At 49.3% G+C, this 19,955-nt stretch overlaps 1 long non-coding RNA gene across 1 annotated transcript in view; it reads right to left on the minus strand.

Annotated features, from left to right (window-relative positions):
* Positions 1-2,501: 2,501 nt before the first annotated feature.
* The window catches only part of LOC142819431 (uncharacterized), an 89,618-nt gene continuing 72,164 nt past the window's right edge, over positions 2,502-19,955 (minus strand). The window contains exon 3 of the long non-coding RNA XR_012897325.1: positions 2,502-2,706. This is a non-coding gene — a long non-coding RNA (uncharacterized LOC142819431). The remainder of the gene's footprint in view (positions 2,707-19,955) is intronic.

Consider the following 19,955-nt stretch of genomic DNA (forward strand, 5'->3'; position numbering starts at 1 on the left):
GATGATTTACAGCCAGGGAGCCAGCGGAAGCCTCTAGTCTGCATGGGCTCTGCTTGTAATTGGAGCATGCAGGGTTGGCAGGGGGCAGAGGTCCATGTGCTGTGTCTGGTGAAGGTTAATGAAGGTGGTTCAGGGAGGTGATGGTGCATAATCCCCTCGCAGTACTTCTTGTCTTGGCCACTGGTTCCCTGGCAGTGAAGAGAAGCGATCAACGCCTCCCATGTGCTTCTTTCAGTTGCAGTTTTTTGCCGACAGAGCAGCATGAATTCCTGAGCCCACGGATGGGGGCTTTGTTCGTTCCCACCCCTCACTCTGCAGGAAGCATTTTCAAAACCCAGCTGTGCTGTAGATTTCATGTCCTGAGGAGGCAGGAGTGATGCTGGAACAGCAGGAGAGCTGCAGGCTCCTGTTCTTACCCGTCGTTATTTGCACTGTAGCTTGGTTCTCGGCTCTAGCTGTAAAAAGGCTTGGCCCCAGTCATACACAGGCCCTTTCCCTGTGGGGTCATCTTAACTAAACCAGGCCTTGAGCATTGGGGAGAGGGAGCGAGGGGGCTGTGGAGAGCTACAGTCATGGGGGAGGAGGGGTTGATGAGTGCAAAAGACATTCGGGGAAGGTGCCAGGAACAAGAGGGGAAAGAGATGGGTCACCGCAAGGCAACGGAGCAAGAAGCCAACCACCCTGCCCCCCAGTCCCAACCTATCCCCCACAATGCAGGGTCCAAGGACAGTCCTGCTCAGCATCTGAACTACCTACATCTGCTAGGGGAGGGTCACTGGTGCGGGGAAATACAGCCCCGGTTCTCTGGCTTCAGCTGGATCAAACCATCCTGAACTTCCTGGCTTAATGAAATTGACTTGAAAGAGCAAATTTCTACCCAGGGTCTACAGCAGGGCTACTCAACACGTGGGCTGCATGCGGCCCATGGCCCGTTTGTTTACGGCCTGCGGGGGGGAGCCAAAACGGAAAAGTGGTCAATAGAATGGTCTTCTGTTGAGATGTGTTTTGGTAGTTAAATTCCTGGACTGTCATTGCTCATTAAAAGTGCTGTCATATGGGTGGAAATCAGGTAACTATTTCATTTTATTAATATCAGCAGAACGGACTTAAACGGGGCCTGTGTGTTGGGTAGTCTTGCCTTGATCTTTGTATTCAGGCCCGTCAGTGTGAAAAGCTATTTGCATAGATTTGCATATATATGCAACCACGCTTAAGTTGCAGCCCTCGGCATGAGCTGTGAGTATCCTTGTGGCCCCTGGGGCTTCCAAAGTTGAGTAGCCCTGGTCTACAGCCTTCCCCACCCTCCTGCAATGAGCCCTGCAGCTCTTGTTGGGTAGCACTTAGTGACATGAGCATTTTCCGTGATGTCAAAGAGCAAGTGCAAATCACAGAGAGCAAGGACTGCAGTGCTGCCAGCTCTCACAGCTTTCTGGTGGTTCTCATGGGGTATTTTCTTAAAGTCCCAGTTCCTGGTGTCAGGTGAATACCCACCAGAAATTCAGCATTCGTTATGAAAAAAAAAGGAGTATGGTTCTAGCCCTTACGGTTGCAGCACTAAGTCTGAAAATGTGTCCCCAAGGAAAATAAAAAGCCCCAAATGTATGAGAGGTGTTAATAATCTCCTGATTGGGGGTGGGGGGGGGGGAGCGGCAACTGGCACATGATTTTTGACACATGATGATTGAAAACTGATGATTGAAAGCTATAAAGGGAAAATTAATTTTTAGTAATAATTCTCAGCTGTTCCAGCACGTTCCCTCGGGAGATCTCAAAGCACTTTAGAAAGGTGGTCAGGATCTTTAGCCCCGTTTCACAGATGGGGAAACTGAGGCATGGAGAGGGGAAGTGAATTGCCCAAGGTCACACATCAATCTGTAGCAGAGTGAGGAGTAGACTCCAGATCTCTTGAGTTCTAGTGCAGTGCACCGTTCATTAGGCCACACTACCTCCCAAAACGTAGATAGGGTTTTGCGTGGGCACAAGGACACAGCCACAAGGCTGCCGGGACAGGAGCTGTGCATCTGTCATTTTAAACATGGCTTCTCTGGAGCTTCAGGGTCGGCCTGGAGGGCAGCCAGCAGGTGTGATTAAAGGTAGATGGGGTTGCCAGCACCAGCTGCCATCGCAGCCTGGTCCTGCAGTGTAGACCCTCCTTCTGTCTCCTTTCCATGGAAAGCAGCAGGGATACAACATGGGGCTTGGACTCTGGCCACTCTCCCTAGGAGGACTATGGTGGCACTCCCCTGAACTCCAGAGCTCCTGTCCTGCGTGCTCGCTGCCGTGCACCTGAGTCTGTACAACTGCCACAGGCTGCAGAAATAACACAAGAGAAGAGGAGCATGTGGAGGATGTACAAATGTCTGCAGGGCAGATTATTATGCAAACACCTAAGAAGCTCTTGGACATTCCCTGCATGCACAAGCACACAGGCCATCTAGCCAGAGCCTGAGTAGGGGAGAGGAATTGAGATTTTACAATACGAGTTCACGTTCTGTGTTTTACCCAAGCAGTGCAGACTTACGACTCGCTGCTTCTCCAGCCTTTTGGAGAACCACAGGAATGGACTGGACGTTTGCTTGCCAGACTGCCCTGGAGGCTTTGGGCCAGGAACAGCTGGTACAAATCCATCGGTCTTCATTGGAGTCAATAGATGGAAGCCAACGTACACTGGCTCGTCAGGATCCTTCCTGGATCTTTCAGTCTCACCTGCAAGTGAACAAACCATGCTTGGATGCCAGGGCCAAAGCACCAACCTCAGTCCCCCTCCTCTTCAACGTTCAAACATTGAAGCTAGGAATCTGCTGGCAGATTTAACGTTCAAATCTGAAAAAGTTCTTCTGTTACATCTCTAACAAACCGATTGTCCCATCGTTCTTCTCCGGTAATAAAACAAGGGAGCCCAGCAAATACTCCAATGGGCTATCCCTTAGCCAGAGCGGTTCCTCAGTAACACAGGAGAGAAACTAGGTGGAATAAATCTTGTTTGGAAATTAATGTAGCTCAGAAAATCAAAGGAAAAAGAGGGAGGGGGGGAAAATGGCCATTCGCTTATTTCGACTTCTCATCGCAACGCATCATAACTGTATAAATCCAAAATACATTTAAAGGCCGGGCTTGGGGAGACAGCACAATAAATTCAATTCCATCATCCTCAATGAAGACAAAGGTGCCAAAGCAATATTAAATTCAGTCCCTGCAGACTCATTTCATTGCAGCTCTGGATTGCCACAAAATCAAGTTTCACAGTATGGTCGGTGCCATCCTCCACCTCCCACAAAGCCAGTCACATGTACAATTTCATTTCTTCTCCCCAGTCCCAAGTGCCACTCGGCGTATTCATTTTCACAGGTTGTCCTCCCGTCGGCTCGTGCTGGCTGGCCAAGGCTGTTTTGTTTCAAAGACAGATGCCTCAGCTCTGTGAAAGGAACTTGGAAACAACTCGTCGTCTACTCTCTCCTTCCTGTAGCGTCTGTCTCTGTAATTGTCTTTCTGCCTTGATGCCTGTTGGTAACCTTCCTCCCTCCACTAGGAGCCATGAGCAGTGACTATTCCCTTGCCTTGTGGCCAGATTACAAAAAAAAAGCTATAATTTCAAAGGGACTTATTCCCTTTTCCTCACGGGGCCGGCCCTATCATGAGGCAAACTGAGGCAGCCGCCTCAGGTGCCTGACTCTGGAGGCGCCACTAGGACCTAGAGTGTAGAAAATTGTGTGGTGCATGTGTAGGTAGCAGAGCAGTCCCATGAGAGGAGTAGAATGAGAAGAAGGCAGAATTGAGACCTTTCAAAGTTTGAGCTCCTCGCCTCGGGTGCCAAAATATTGCGGGCCGGCCCTGCTGCCTCGGCACATTAGCTGCACAGAGTCGAAAGCAAGTGAAATTTTACTCTCTGTGCTAACTGCAAGGCTTGGTCGGGGTGAAGGCACCAGTCAGTCTGACCAGAACCACGTTCAAGTCCTTGCTCTACCATGGGTTTCTCGCGTGACCCTCCCTGAGCAAATCAGCTGGTCTCTCTCAGTGCCTCAATTCCCCATCTGAATCATAGAGCTGGAAGAGACCTCAGAAGATCAAGTCCAGCCCCCTGCTCTAGGCAGGACCAATCCCAACTCAATCAACCCAGTCAGGGCTTTGGCAAGTTGGGACTTAAAAACCTCTAGGGCTGGAGATTCCACCACTTCCCAAGGGAATCCGTCCCAGTGCTTCCCCACCCTCCTAGGGAAATAGTTTTCCCTAAAGTCCAACCTAGACCTCCCCCCGCTGCAATTTGAGACCGTTGCTCCTCGTTCTGCCATCTGTTGCCACTGAGAACAGCCTCTCTCCATCCTCTTTGGAACCCCCCTTCAGGTAGTTGAAGGCTGCTATCAAATCCCCCCTCACTCTTCTCTTCTGTAGACTAAATAAGCCCAAATCCTTCAGCTTCTACACACAGGTCATGTGCTCCAGCTTCCTTATCAATTTTGTTGCCCTCTGCTGGACTTTCCGCAATGCGTGCACATCCTTTCTGTAATGGGGAGCCCAGAATTGGATGCAGTACTCCAGATGTGGCCTCACCAGTGCCGAATCTGTAAAATGGGGATAAAACTCTTTATTTACAGTGCAGGGGATGCTGGGGACATGAATTCTGTAAGTTGCTCCATTATAATTATCTCTCTGTCTGAATATCTGAAAATGAAACTTCTCTGCTCAAAATCATCAACCACCATATTATTGTTCCCAGAGGCTGTAATTAGGGAGCAAGGCCCCATGGGGCTAAGTGCTAGACAAAGACACATCGAAAAGCTGGGCCTTACCCAGTTTGCAGACCCATCTCTCATATCATCTCCCACACCTGGGATATGATCACAGCCCTGTGGCCCCTAGGGAATAGCGACTTTGAAAAACAACCGCTGCAGAGCTAAGTGAGACATTTGCAATGAGATCCTACAACATTCACCTGGTTCCACGTTTAGTTACAGACTCACTAGGGAGCTTGGATAAGACACTCATTCATCATTTCAATTTGAAACTGGGTGCTTGCGACTTTCATGTGACTCATAAACCCTGACACTCAGAGGGAAGCTTGGGGGGCAAACAGTCCCCCCAACTCAGAGCATCTTCAGAATGGAGAAGATCTAATCTGAGAAATTTGGGCCAGTCGCTAGTCCGTGGCTCCAAGCACCTCACTAGCGCTTTACCTTAACAGGATGAGAACCCAAATGCAAGAGGAGATAGTCAGTCACCATCTCCGGCTCCTGTAACTCCACCACTTCTGGCAACTTTCTCAGCCACTCCCACAAACTAAGCAGAGTCAGGCTTGGTCACTATGGCCATGTCTACACTAGGAAACTCTTTTGAAATTACTAAATTCAACTTGCAAAAGCGGCGAGGAGTCCTGTGGCACCTTATAGACTAACTGAAGTGTAGGAGCATAAGCTTTAGTGGGCAAGGACCCACTTCGTCAGACAGGCATCTGACGAAGTGGTTCTTTGCCCCTGAAAGCTTATGCTCCTACACTTCAGTTAGTCTCTAAGGTGCCACAGGACTCCTCGCCGCTTTTGCAGATTCAGACTAACACGGCTACTCCTCTGATACTAAATTCAACTTAACTCCCAATTTAACAAAATCAGACTGGCGTGTCCTCACTCCGAGGAAGCCTTGAAATTAGTCGGTGGGAGGCTCTGTTAATGTGGACATGTTACCAGGGCTGGCCAGAGCCATTTGTGCACCCCGGGCACGCAGCACCCCCCCCCCCCCCCCGGGAGTGCGGCGCATGCGCAGCCCCACCCCTGCCCCCGGGGCACCAGCACATGTGCGGCCTCACCCCTGCCCGGTCCGGCAGCCCTGCGTGGCGCCACCTACAATGGGGCACCCCAGGCGGTAGCCCGGTCAGCCTGTAGCTTGGGCCAGCTCAGTGTGTTACCACCGATTTAGAGCCCCAAGAAGCACTGGGGAGTGATTAGTTCAAATTACTCTGGGGAGTAGTTATTTCAAAATAGTAGTACCGGAGCATCCATGCTCTTTCGAAATAACTGTTTCAGAATTTGCATTTTTCCTGATGAGAAGGAATACAGATTTTGCATTAAGTGGCGCATCATTTTGAAATAACAGGCTTGGCTGTGTGGACGCTCCGCTTATGCATTCGACCTTAGGGGGGTTATTTTGAAATAAAGCCCTACTGTAGACCATGTCTATGAAGGCAGGCACCCAGAAAAGAAACCCAGGTACCACAGAACCCCTTCATGCATATCAGCCAATTAATCCTGGGTTCCAGCATGGTGGAAGGGCGCACTCAGAAACTGGAGGCTCTTATAAGTGAGAAGCAAAAGGCAAGTCTTGCCCAGTTCTGGTTGTTAATGAAGCCACTGGGGTCCCAGCAAATTTCTGATACTTACACACTTCTCCTTGAAATCTCCCTTCCCCCACCCCTTCAGCCGAATGCTCTGCTCTTTCCCCTACACTGCCCAAAACAGTTGTGCAGTGTTTGCTGTTCAACAGTTGCCAATTAACTTTCCACTCCAGTGATGATTGCATTGCGCTGGGGGGGTAAAGCCAGTCCCCTATCTACACGGCTTATAAGTGCTTTGGCGGGCAAGGCATGAGATAACCATATGATCTGGTGCTGATTTGGGGCCCGTGTCAGCTGTCTATAAATAAGAAATGAGAAAACACGACATGCCAATCTACAAAGCAGCCCTAAGCATAAAATCCTGCCTCTGAGGAGGGCTGTGCTCAGGGCTAGAAAAGAGGAGAATCCAGGCAGATAATAGCCAGAGGATAATCAAGCTTGTGCTGGTATTTCTAGCCTATCGATTGCAGCAGGTCACCTATCCACCGACCTGTCCCCAGTAGCTCCACTCCAGTGGCAGAATCTTCGGGTGTGTCCAGACTACATGGCTCCGTCGACGGAGCCACGTAAGGTAGTTTACTCGACATAGTCAATGAAGTGGGGATTTAAATAATCCCTGCTTCATTAAAATAAAAATGGCCGCCACACTGTGCCGCGAATCAGCTGATCCGGCACAGCGCGGTGGTCTAGACGCGGCGCGGTCGACAAGGGAAGCCTTGTCCTTCACAAGGCTTACAGGAGCGGTCGGCAAACGCTTCCCTTGTCGACTGCGCCGCGTCTAGACTGCTGCGCTGTGCCGGATCAGCTGATTGGCGGCACAGCGCGGCGGCCATTTTTATTGTAATGAAGCGGGGATTATTTAAATCCCCGCTTCATTGACTATGTTGAGTAAACTACTTGACATGGCTCCGTCGATGGAGCCGTGTAGTCTAGACACACCTTATGTATGGCAATGGAATTTCATTTTTGGGCTCTGCACCATGGCCAATGTAACCACAGTATTTGGCTCCTGACTTAGGGACTGTCTTCTGCTGCGCAGCATGAGACTGGAAAATGTGACACTAAGGAGCCCTCTGTATCTGAGCAACACGGGTCAGGAAAGCATCTGCATGTGGAATGAAGGAAGACCCACTGGTTCTGCTCCTCATGAGTCAGCTGGGTCTTATAGGGTGACTCGCAAGAGCTAAGGCAGCTGTGGATTCTACCTCAAACGTTGTCACCTACAATAGTGGAAGAAATGTCCCCTACAGGCCAACTAAGTCCTCCTGCTGGGAAGTTTGTTGTTTGGGGCACAATATGGGGGCTCCTGGCTTGATCTTGGTAGGCAGAATTATATAGTAGGTTAGTTCTGGACCCTGAGGACTTGCTATTCATATCTGTCTGCCCCCTGCCTCTGATTGGTTTTCTACTTTTTTATCTAATCTCCAGCACGTGAGTCCATGGTCTAGTGGCTAGTGCATCTGGCCTGCAGCCCCTTGTTGATGTGTCAGGGTGGTAATTGAACCTGTTTCCTGACCCTAGGCCAGGAAAGTCTGGGCCTGTGCCCAGGCCTTTGCCCTTAAGTGGGGTAATGGGGGACCCAGGCCGTCCTTCTCCACCAGATCCCAGCCCAAGATGTGTCTAGATTACACCTCTCTGTCGACAGAGAGATGTAGATGAGTCACGTTGAAACTGCTAATGAAGCGGGGATTTAAATATCCCACGCTTCATTAGCATAAACATGGCTTCCACTTTTTTTTTTCAACACGGAGCTTTTTCGGAAAAAAGCAGCCATCTCGATGTGGATCTTTTGAAAATAAACCCTTTTCTGAAAGATCCTGTAAACCTCATTTTATGAGGGATAAGGGATCTTTTGAAAAAGGGTTTATTTTTCGAAAGATCCGCGTCTAGACTGTCACTTTTTTTTGGAAAAAGCTCCGTTTCGGAAAAAAAAAAAGTGGTGGCCATGTTAATGCTAATGAAGTGCAGGATATTTAAATCCCCGCTTCATTAGCCATTTCAATGTGACTCATCTACATCTCTCTGTCGACAGAGAGGGGTAGTCTAGATGTAGCCACATCCTCCTGTAGGAAATAACTGGCAGATTCCTCTCCATAGACAGCCTAAAGCTGCCATTCTGGCCCCGTGGTTATTGGCACAGTTTGTACAGTGGGGGTGCTGAGAGCCACTGAACAAAAGGGTCAACCCTGAATATGAGGGAATCCACTTCAAGCCAGGGGGTGCGGGAGTGCCCCCCCCATATAAGGTTGCCAACTTTGTACTCACCCAAACTGAACCCCCTTGCTCCATCTCCTGCCCCGCCCTTCCTCTGAGGCCCCGCCCCACTCACCCCACCCCCGCCTCTGCCACTTGCTCTCAGCACCCCCACTCGCGCCTTCTCACCAGACTGGCTCGGGGTTGGGGGGCGGGAGGGGAGGAGGGATGTGGCCAAGACCTAGCAGGCAGCGAGCCTGTCCTGGTAAGGGAGCAAGACAAGGTGCGAGCGGGCAAGAGTGACGTCCTGGGAAGACTGGCGGATAGATGTGTGCTAAGAAGTATTCCCTATTCTGAGAAATTGCATTAACCAATCAAGTAGTGAATTAGCTCTTTGGAGATGCAAAAAATCAATGGGCCCTGATCCTAAGTGGAGCATTAATGCATTAGCAGCAGTTCTGCGGCAGGGTGGTGTGCAGCAGGGACTGTCTAATGTGATTTCACGAGGCTGTGGCAACGAGCCAGCGGGCGCTAGAATTATCATCTGTCCTTTCCGCTCCTTTTTCTTTCTCTCGCCATTATCCTTGTCGGCTTCTGTATTGTAAGTCATTCAACCACGAGGAAGACAATGTTCAAAGGCAGAGGAGCATGGCAACGAGGGAGTCCAATTCATGCAGGAGCTTCAGAGAAACACTGACCCTCCATTTTGCTTGGCAGACACTCCATATTAGTGTTGTTAAAGGAGCAGCAAGAGAAGGTCCTGTTGAGATCAGGGCCTTGTTGCGCTAGGTGCTGTTCATACACGTGGCAAGGGATGGTGCCCGCTCCCAAAGAGCTTACAATGTAAAGTCTAATCTAGTCAAGACCGACAAATGATGGGGAGGAATGGAAGCATTAAGTATTCCCAATTGGCATATGGGGAAACTGAGGCACGGGATAGCTCCGATGACTTACCCAAGGAGGCTGTGGCAGAGAATAAAACTGAACCCAGAGCTCCTCAGCCCTAGTCCAGTGCTACAGGCCTCATAAATCTGTTAAATTAAACTAATGCCACCGCCTGCATGGATTAAACACTCATATTTGCATTTAAAAGTGGCTTTGTCAGATTAGTTTAAATCATCTGCGGCAGGTCTACACTCTAGTTTTTCTCATATTTGCACTGTCAGGGTTTTGAAAAAAAACACCACCACTACCATTAATTATTAGCACCAGACGACGGCTGTGCCCTCATCCTTCCATTGGCATAGGGAGCCACTTGCGGCTGTGGTTTAACTGTGCTTTCAAAAGGACTCCTTTTGTCAGTATAAATTGGGTCTCCTCCAGGGGGCTGTGCGGGCAGAGCTCTGCGGAATGGCCATGCTAGCAAAGTCGTTGTAGCAAATTCTTTACGATTGGGATTAAGAATGTCCACACAGGGTGTTGCCTTTGATTCAGCTGGACTGATTTAAACAAATTATTTAATTGAAACGGGCACAATTTCCCCATACAGACAGGCCTGAATTCCAAGAGGATTCTCTCTTTTCCTGATGAGTAAAGCAGAGCAGGGGTGTCGGTCCTCACAGTAACGGGGTGAAAACAGAGGAGGCGGCAGGGTTGTTTCTTTGTTAGATCTGGGAATGGGCTGGGAGGGATTAAGAGACCTGGCCTCTCCCAAGCTTTCCTTGGTGTGTGACTGAGAGCACGTTAAACCTTCTGCAGTGTATTAAAGTGCTTGCTATGTATGTGTGACCACTGGATTGTCCCATGCACCAGACCACTGTTACAAGCAGAGAAGAGTTTGAACTAGCATAGGAAGGTGCAAGGGAGGGATTTGTCTAGGACTCCCCCGATGGGGATGCAGTTTTTTTCAGCTGCAGCAAACGGAAAAGGGACCACACCCCTCTTTCCATTTCAACTAGACTGGGCTTTGTCTCAATGACCTCACTACCTGCATTCTACTTCAAAGAGACTTTAACACCAGACTACAAAGGGAAGCCTCAGAACTGTAAATGGGCCTTAACAAAGATGCTAATTATCTTATCTATTACAAAGATAGCTTCTCCAATTATCACCCTTAATATCATTATCTCATAGACATTAACCTCCCCGCCTCACCACCCTGGCTGCGTCTAGACTGGCATGATTTTGCGGAAATACTTTTAACGGAAAAGTTTTTTCGTTAAAAGTATTTCTGCAAAAGCGCATCTAGATTGGCATGGATGCTTTTGCGCAAAAGCATCTGTGGCCAGTCTAGACGCGATTTTGCGCAAGAAAGCCCCGATCGCCATTTTAGCCATCAGGGCTTTTTTGCGCAAAACAGTTCTTCTCTGTCTACACTGGCCCTCTTCCGCAAGTATTCTTGCGCAAGAGGGCTTTTTCCCGAACGGGATCGTGAAAGTATTTGCGCAAGAAGCACTGATTTTAGTGCTCTTGTGCAAATTCAAGCGGCCAGTGTAGACAGCTGGCAAGTTTTTGCGCAAAAGCGGCCACTTTTGCACAAAATCTTGCCAGTCTAGATGCACCACCGCTGTTCTAAAATCTGATTTGTCAATTTTATATGTGTTCACTTTTTTTGATTGTATCCCTTTGGTATATATGGTCGTGCCAATTTTCTTCCACAATTTGATCTGAGGAAGTGGGTCTGGCCCACGAAAGCTCAACACCTAATAAACCATCTTGTTAGTCTTTAAAGTGCAGCATAGTCCTGTCTTGTGTTTCAGCAAGACCAGACTAACACGGCTACATCTTTATTATTACCCCTCTTAGGGTGCATCTAGACTACATTCCTCTTTCGAAAGAGGAATGCAAATGAGGGAAATCGAAAATGCAAATAAAGTGTTGATTTACAAATCTTGTGCTTCATTTGCATAATCTCTTCTGATCGCTTTTTCGGAGATTTTTTCGAGGAAAAAAATAAAGCAGTTTAGACAGAGTTCTTTTGACAAAAAAACCCTTTTTCGAAAAAACCCTTATTCCTGAAAAAATGAGGTTTACAAGGTTATTTCAAAAAAGGTTGGTTTTTTTTAAACCCCGTCCAGACAGCTTTTTTGTTAAAAAAAAAAATCTCTTCCGAAAAAACGATTGGAAGATATTATGCAAATGAAGTGCGAGATTTGTAAATCAGCACTTCATTTGCATTTTCGATTTCCCTCATTTGCATTCCTCTTTGGAAAGAGGAATGTAGTCTAGATGCACCCTTAGAGATTCCACTGCCAGGGGCAGTTAAATCAAGTTGCTGTGCATTGTAATGCTGACTGAGACCTGGGCTACACTGGGAGATGAGGTCAAACTTAGCTGCATTAGGTAGAATTTCTGAACAATGAGTCCACACCACCAAGCCTGTGTTGTTGACTTTAAGGGCTGTAATTTTGGTACTCCAGCTTTTCACAAGGAGAAAAACTAAATTCGACTTTGCATGGATAACTTTCCAGTAGGGCAGATGCAGTGCTGTGAAAGTTGGTGTTTTTGGCCTCCTGGAGGTATCCTACAGTGCCCCACTGTGACCACTCTGGCCAGGACTTTCAACTCTACTGCTCTCGAGGGGTAGACGCTATTCTCCGACGCTATTTCGGGATTCTTCCGATATCCTGAAATAGCTATTCCACATCTTTTAAACAAGCCAGCAATTTTGAAATAGCTTTTGAAATAACATACTTGCTATTCCAACATCCCTGCAAACCTTGTTCCATGAGGATTAAGGGACATTTTGGAATAGTGCTCTATTTTGAAATACACTTGAAATAAGCCATGCAATTTGCAGTGTAGACCCACTCCAGTTGAATAGAAACAGCCCCAGAAAAATTTGAATTTCACTTCCTGTCTGGCCAGCCTGGCAAGCAGACTTCATAGCAGGCAGAACACCTGAGCAACACACCTGACCATGAATTCCCAGGGTCAGAAATGAGCATTAGCATGGACCTCATTGATGTGCTGGGTGAGGAACTTATCCTTGCAGAACTACAAACCAGCAGAAGAAACGCTGATCTCTATGCCAAGTTCGCAAGGGCATGGAGGAGAAAGGACATGCCAGGGACGCCCAGCAGTGCCGAGTGAAAATAAAGGAACTGAGGCAGTAATACCAGAAGACAAAGGAGGCAAATGGATGTTCTGGATCATTGCTGCAAACATGCCGCTTCTATGAACTGCTACATGTGATCTTGGGGGGACCTGACCTGCTTCCCTAGCCAGTAAGAGGATTCCTCCCAAAACACCCCTCAGGCAGCAGAGTGGAGGGCAGCATGGATGAGGAAGAGGAAGAGGAGGCAGGCAACCGATGTCCTAGACACCCAGGACCTTCTTATAACTGGAGACAATCCCCGCCTCCCACGATGTCTCACAGTTGGGCACTGATCCAAGGGAGGGCACGGCTGGTGAGTTCACATTTTTAATCCTGCTACAAGTGGGTTAAGGCAATTGAGTGCTTTCTGTGGTGGCCACTCTGCCTACCCCAGGGCTACTCAACACGTGGCCCATGGGCTGCATGTGACCCGTGGCCCATTTGTGGCCTGTGGTGCAGTTTGGGTTTACACGGGGCTCAACACGCGGCCTGCAGGCGGGAGCCAACACAAAACAGTCGCCAATAGAATGGTCTTCTATTGAGATGCGTTTTAGTCGTTAAATTCCTGGACGAACATTGCTCATTAAAAGTGCTGTCCTAGGGGGTGGAAATCGAGTAAATGTTGCATTTTATTAATATCAGCAGAACTGACGTCAATGGGGACTGCGTGTTGTGTACTATTGTCTTCATTTTTGTATCCATGCCCGTCAGTGGGAAAGAAGCTATTTGCATATATACTTGCATGTTTATGCATCCACACTCACAGCCTGTGCTGTGAGTATCATTGTGGCCCCCGGAGCTTCTAAAGTTGAGTAGCCCTGGTGTACACAGCGGGGGGAACCCGGGAACAGCTTGTTAATGTGTCTGGAGACGGAGCAGGAATCCTCCCTGCACATCTCGATCAAGTTCTGCTAGAGGCACCGTTTCATCCTTGCTGGGGAGGCTGCCGTATTCCCTCCTCCACGGTAGGACGCCGTCCCACACCAAGCTAGCAATAAGTGGTCTGGCATCATTGCAGCACAAAGCCCAGGTTTCTAGCCATAGTCTGTCAGCATCTGTCCCTATCACTCTGTGTGACTCGGAGAAGACTGATACTCGCATGGACAAAGCAGGGGAAGCTATTAGCTGATGCTGCTGCAGCAAACCTTCATTTGCTCATCCCCAAGGAAGCAAAGCTTGAGCCCATGCCCTGCCGCCGTGCTCAACCCCTCCTTCCCATCCACATGCTTCTATGGGAAGGGAAATTGTACTCCTCCAGCAAATGGGGTGCTGAACACATGGGTGCCGCATGAGCCTCTGCCATGCCCGGACCCCCTTCTGCCCGCATGCTCCAACATAAGAACATAAGAACGGCCATACTGGGTCAGACCAAAGGTCCTTCTAGCCCAGTATCCTGTCTGCCGACAGTGGCCAGCACCAGGTGCCCCAGAGAGGGTGGACCGAAGACAACGATCAAACGATTTGTCTCCTGCCATCTCTCTCCAGCCTCTGACAAACAGAGGCCAAGGACACCATTTTATCCCCTGGCTAATAACCTTTTATGGACCTAACCTCCATGAAATTATCTAGCTTCTCTTTAAACTCTGTTATAGTCCTAGCCTTCACAGCCTCCTCTGGCAAGGAGTTCCACAGGTTGACTACACGCTGTTAGTCCAGGAGGAGAAAGATGCATTCCCCAAAAACAGGGAGCGCCAAATACACAGGGACCGCGTGAGACCCTGCCCTGCTGCCATGCTCAAATGCCCTCCCCTTTCCATTCGCATGCTCCTATGGGAAGGGGAACACACGGGCATCTGCCTGTCCTGCATTGCCACCTCTTGCAGGCCACCTCCCCTGCAGGTTCAAGTACCGGCCTGTCCCGTACCAGGTCTGCCCCCAAACCGAGTCCAGCTGCTCCCTTCAGAACTCTGAGGTGCACCTGCTGCATAGTGGCTGCTTAAGAGATCACCGTGGCCTTGTACATAACACATCCCTCTTGTCTTCAGACAGAATTTCCTTTTATTCTAGAGATTAGGTTTTATGCTCAACAATGTATCTCCTGTAACGTCTGCCCTTTCTGTTATAGCAGCGAGCCTGCTGCACACTCCCCCGGCTCTGCCAGCTGTCCACCTGGCACAAATCTGCAAACAAAAATGGACTAGGGATGATGCGTTCAAGGAGCAAATGCAACCCGCTCCCTTGGACTGGGAGCGCGTAAGCAAGTGCAGGAAGATGCTGTTGCTGGAGATGTGAGTGGGGCATGAGGGTAGGAGAATGTGCAGGGAGCTGGAAGTGAAGAACCAGGAGAGATGTGATGACCATGGCAGATGTGATGAGGCTCATGGCGGCCTTCGAGGACAGCTACGAGCACAGGCACGCCCTCCGGGACCCACATTCCCTACTCACCAAGTTCTATAGCTTCCTCTTCCAGGGGCCCTAGAATGTGGGGGCAGAGGGAGGAGAATTAAGGGCATTCTCACACTCAACCCCCAGGGATGTGTCCCGAAGCAACAGCCTCTCACACTTGTGAACCTCCCTCCCAAACCCTCCGAAGCTCCCATCCTGAACTCCTTTCCTATCCCTGCTGTGTTCGCCACATGAAAATGCGCAATTTCAGAACCACCTTCTCTTTATTGCTTGTGTTGAGGCAGAGGGCTGCTCATAATTACTGGCTAGGCACTGTGCCTCCACCCCCACAACCTGCCCCATCAAGGCTATGTCTGCACGTGCGGCTTCTTGCGACAGAAATATGCAAATGAGGCTAAGCATGGAATATTGCCGAGCCTTATTTGCATACCTAATGAGCTGCCATTTTTGAAGAAGCGCTTGCGCCAGAAGGAGCTGTCTGCACTGCCCTTTCTTGCGCAAGAAAAAACCCTCTTGCGCAAGGCCAGTATTCCTGAAAATAATCGGGGTAGCGGCCTTGCACAAGAGGGGTTTTCTTGCGCAAGAAGGGGCAGTGTAGACAGTAGACAGCAGACAGTCTTCAGTAGACTGTGGAAGCTTCCCATTATATGCCCTGTGACTGGGTATATTAACCCTGCACTGGGGCCAAAGGGGTTAACCTAGCCCAGATGGCTGAGAGAGCCCCGCCCCCACAGCCTTTCTGGGCATGCTCCAGCTGGAGGCTGGCTATAAAGGCCTCTGGAGCGACTCAGCGAGGGCAGACTGCAGCAGGGGGAGGAGGTGCTGCAGGAGTTCCTGGGGAGGAAGCACAGCGGGACCAAACAGTGGTGGCCAGGACTGCAGTAGAAGCCTCCTGACCAGAGCCTGAAGACAGAGAAGTCTTTGTACAAGAACCAGGTAGGAAGTAACCCCAGGTGGCAATTGATCCCCAAGAGTGTGGTGTGTTGTGGTGGGGTTCCCCACTGAGCTAGCAGTGAACTGCACCACTGCTAACAGGGCCCTGGGCTAGGACCCGGTGGAGAGGGAGGACCTGGGTCCTCTTACCCCTTCCTCAGATACCCCCATGTGGGGGAGCTTTGCTTGTGATATATGGACTCAGTGACTGCTGGGCCATGTTATACAGTCCCTCTGGGATCAGGGTACTGACTGAGGCTGCTGGACTCTGAGGCCACTGGGTTGTACTGCCCTGAATACTGGAGGATTTCATATAGACTGAGGCTTCTGGGCCATACTGTGAGTAGACTCTGTAGCTGCTGTGCCATGCTAACCTGAATCCTGAGGGATTGCATATGAACTTTGTGGCCACTAGGCCGTACTGCCCTGAACGGAGGCTGCACTGCATAGACTCTGTGCTGGTGAAGCCATTCTGTCCTGAGAGGAAGTTCAAGGGGCCTTTGAGGGCCTGTCCCTGCCCTTGCTGGTGGACAGGCAAGATGTCCCCAAAAACACATTCTGCAGCCATTCTACACATGCTTAGCCTGTAGTTGAACTGCTCTTTCCTGTGGTCCCCGGCTGCCTGTGCAGGGCTTCATGAGCCACAGAAGCAAGGAGTGGGCTGGGTCTCCAAAGATCACCATAGGCTTTTCAACACCTCCAGTGTTCATTTTCTGGCCTGGCAAGAAAGGTCCAGCTTGCAGCTTACTGAGGAGGCAGGAGTTCCTAAAGACGCAGGCATCGTGCGCCTACACTTGACCATCCCACGCTAATGTTGGTGAAACAGCCCTTGTGAGCCACCAGCGCCTACAGCACTACTGAGAAGGACCCCTGGCCTTTTATATGCACCTTGGGGAGGGATAGCTCAGTGGTTTGCGCATTGGCCTGCTAAACCCAGGGTTGTGAGTTCAATTCTTGTGGAGGCCACTTAGGAATTTGGGGCAAAAAAAAAATTTTTGTCAGGGATGGCACTTGGTCCTGCCATGAAGGCAGGGGACTGGACTTGACCTTTCAAAGGTCCCTTCCAGTTCTAGGAGATAGGCAATCTTTATTAATTTATTTAAGGTGGCCAGGTGCTTGAATGGGGACATGTGCTCCACCTATTGCCCCACCACAGATAGGGAATCTCATCGCGGCAAATCATAGAATCAGAACTGTAGAGCTGGAAGAGACCTCGGAGGGTCATCAAGTCCAGCCCTACTCTAGGCAGGACCAATCCCAACTAAATCCCTCTACTATGTCCTCCACATTGCCCAGCGTCACTACCCTCTGTAGCAGAAGGGTGTTGATTGCCCTGGCTGCTTGGATCACAGCAGCCCCCACTGCAAATTTCCTCACTCCGAATCAATTCCCCGCTGACCGGTAGCTGTCTGGCCTTGCAAGCTTCCACAGGGCTACTGCCACGTGCTTCTCCGCTGTCAGAGTGGGTCTCATTTGGTTTTCTTGCGCTTTATGGCAGGGGAAAGCAATTTGCAAACTTCCATGCAAGTGGCCTTACACATGCAAAAGTTTTGCAGCTGCTTCTGATCATTCCATAGATGCATCACTGTGCGGTCCCACCAGTCTGTGCTTCTCTCATGGCACCAGAACCGGCATTCCACTGTGTCCGGAGGATCCAGTGCCGGTGGCATTTCCCAGTCGATGAACTCAAGTGCTTTGCAGAAGAGTTTGCTCATGGCCTCCTGAGGTGGTTCTTCTTTCCAGCAGACCCTGGCTATGCTCTGGATATACTCCTGCATAAGGCGCACCATGGCTAATATGAGTAGCATGATGCTTTGATGCTAAACAGGATCCACAATGGGTTCCATGCTTACACTGCTATGGCGTTTGCGCTGATAACCACAAAAGGACTGCGTGCCATTGCTTTCAAGCAGCGAGGGAGGAGGCAAGTGCGTGATGGGATGCTGACAACATGTACCCAGAGCCACCCACTGTGCAGTTTTGGTCCCAGCATGCACTGGCAGCATAACCCAGAATGCAAAGGGGGGCAGGAACTGCAGGATAGCTACCTACAGTGCATTGCTCTGAAAATTAATGATAGCTACCCTACTGGGGACGCACGACTTCAAACTGCATCGATTTCTTGCGCACATCAGGGATGTGCACCTTCAACGTCACGAAATCGGGTGCTAATAATCGACCTTAATAAATTCGGTTTAATCTCTCAGGGGAGACAAGGCCTAAGCTGTGTGGGAGAACATCTTTATGGCATAGGCCAGACAGTGCAGAAAAGGGCACACTGACGCAAAGCAAGCTCCTGAGTTAGAGCCGTCTCTCGAGCAGTGAAGCGTCCCAGAGCAGCAGAGTGCGGATTCTTAGAACAGCCAGGAGCCTTTTTATCGATAACAGAAAGCACCTGCCCATAGGACACAGTGTGCGACCACATTCAAATCTCTTTTGAAGGGAAAATTAGACTTTAAAAGCAACTACTGTCTGAGAACTAGTAATGCCAGGACGGCGGCAACAAAGAGGAAATTCTAGCCTATTCCAATAGAAAACTTCCGCCAGCCTCTGATTTCCATTGGTCTCTATTGGGTTCTTCTATTCCCTTCAGTAGAAGGACCAATAATCCCAGGAACTAGAAGCCTGATAGACCCATAGCTCTGTTCCAAAGCCCAGTTGGGCAACTGGGACTAATCAGAACTGGAATTTCCACTGGACATGGGTTTTTTTTTCCCAGAGTGTTGCTAATATGACACCAACGGCGGGCAGCTCCCCTGAGAAGATGGCGGCTGTAAGCACTGTAGCTGTGAGAAGGAGAGACTCTAAGATGGCTGCCACAGCAGGCCCGTTAGCTTTGAGATGTGGCAGCAGCAGATGCAGTTGCTGAGCCACTCTGGGGAAGGATGATTCAAAGGAATGAGTCACTTTGAAGGTGAGTTGAGGCAAATTTGCTCTGACAAGGAAGCATTCCAAAGAGCAGCCATGGGCCCTGTGCAGAAACATAGTCCAAGATGGCACCTGTGGCAATTTGCCTCTTGCCAGTCTGGATTATATACATTCTTTTCTTTTGAATAAAGATTTATGCAAATGCACAGTAGGCACCATTCAGAGACACCTTTCTTCCTGTCACATACCTGTATTTTTTTTTAATGCCTCCTTGGAAGAAGAGGGAAACCAAAGATATTTGAAAATAAACAGTGAAAGGAAAGAGTGAGTCAGTCAAAAAATCCGGTGGCTTGAATCTACTCTGCCACTTTGACCTTTTGTACCCTGCTTCCAGGCTGGTATTTCATCCGCTTTGGAGCCTCTGCACCCACTCTAGTTTCAATTTCTTTTTCCACGTCAAGACGTGATATTAAAAAAACCCAAAACAATTGCCTTCAAACATTTCTTCATATTCTAATTTAGAACAGAGTGCCATTCACCTAAGCAATGACGTGCTAACCACACAATTACTCCGTGATGTCTTATATTCAAAAAAGACTTGAAATCCAAAACAGTATCTCGTAAAGAATTAATTTTGTAAACGTTTGACTCGGGCACAGTAATTCTTTTCTCTTTTTCCCCCCCAATGTCGAAACCAGAGCTGGTTAAGAGTAGTTTGATTACTTCAGAATTACTCAGCCTTTTCATATTAAAATGAGCTCAAAAGACGTTCAAGGCCAAGGATGGGAAAGGAGACACAAGGACAAATTTGCCCTTGGTGTAACTTTGCTGGGAATTCATTGAATACGTGCTGTATAACAATGGTTTCTGTCATCACAGGCAGACGGTGGATCCTCCAGAAATTTTTCACGTGGTACACACAGCTGTCCCACTCTCATTGCGGGGGTTGCAGTGCCACTTGGTTTTGGCCTGGTGGCCATGGTCAAAGGAGCGCCATCTCATACACTGTCACAAAGCCACTTGGTTTGAAACTTGCTTCCCTCCTCCTTGGTCACTGAGGTGGCTCTTTCCCTGCTAAGGAGATGCGCCATGCATACCTGGCCTGGCGGCAGTGTGGCGTATAGATTCCATCCTTATGAGGCAGTATCACCCATGCCTCCTACTCCAGACCAGCAGAAGTTTTGGGATTGATGCAGTGGGATGGGTTGCATAAACTCCACACTGGCCGTGACAGGCTTAAGGGGAACTGCAGCACCT

Source organism: Pelodiscus sinensis, chromosome 23 (assembly GCF_049634645.1).
Source record: "Pelodiscus sinensis isolate JC-2024 chromosome 23, ASM4963464v1, whole genome shotgun sequence".
Classification (NCBI taxonomy): Eukaryota; Metazoa; Chordata; order Testudines; family Trionychidae; genus Pelodiscus; species Pelodiscus sinensis.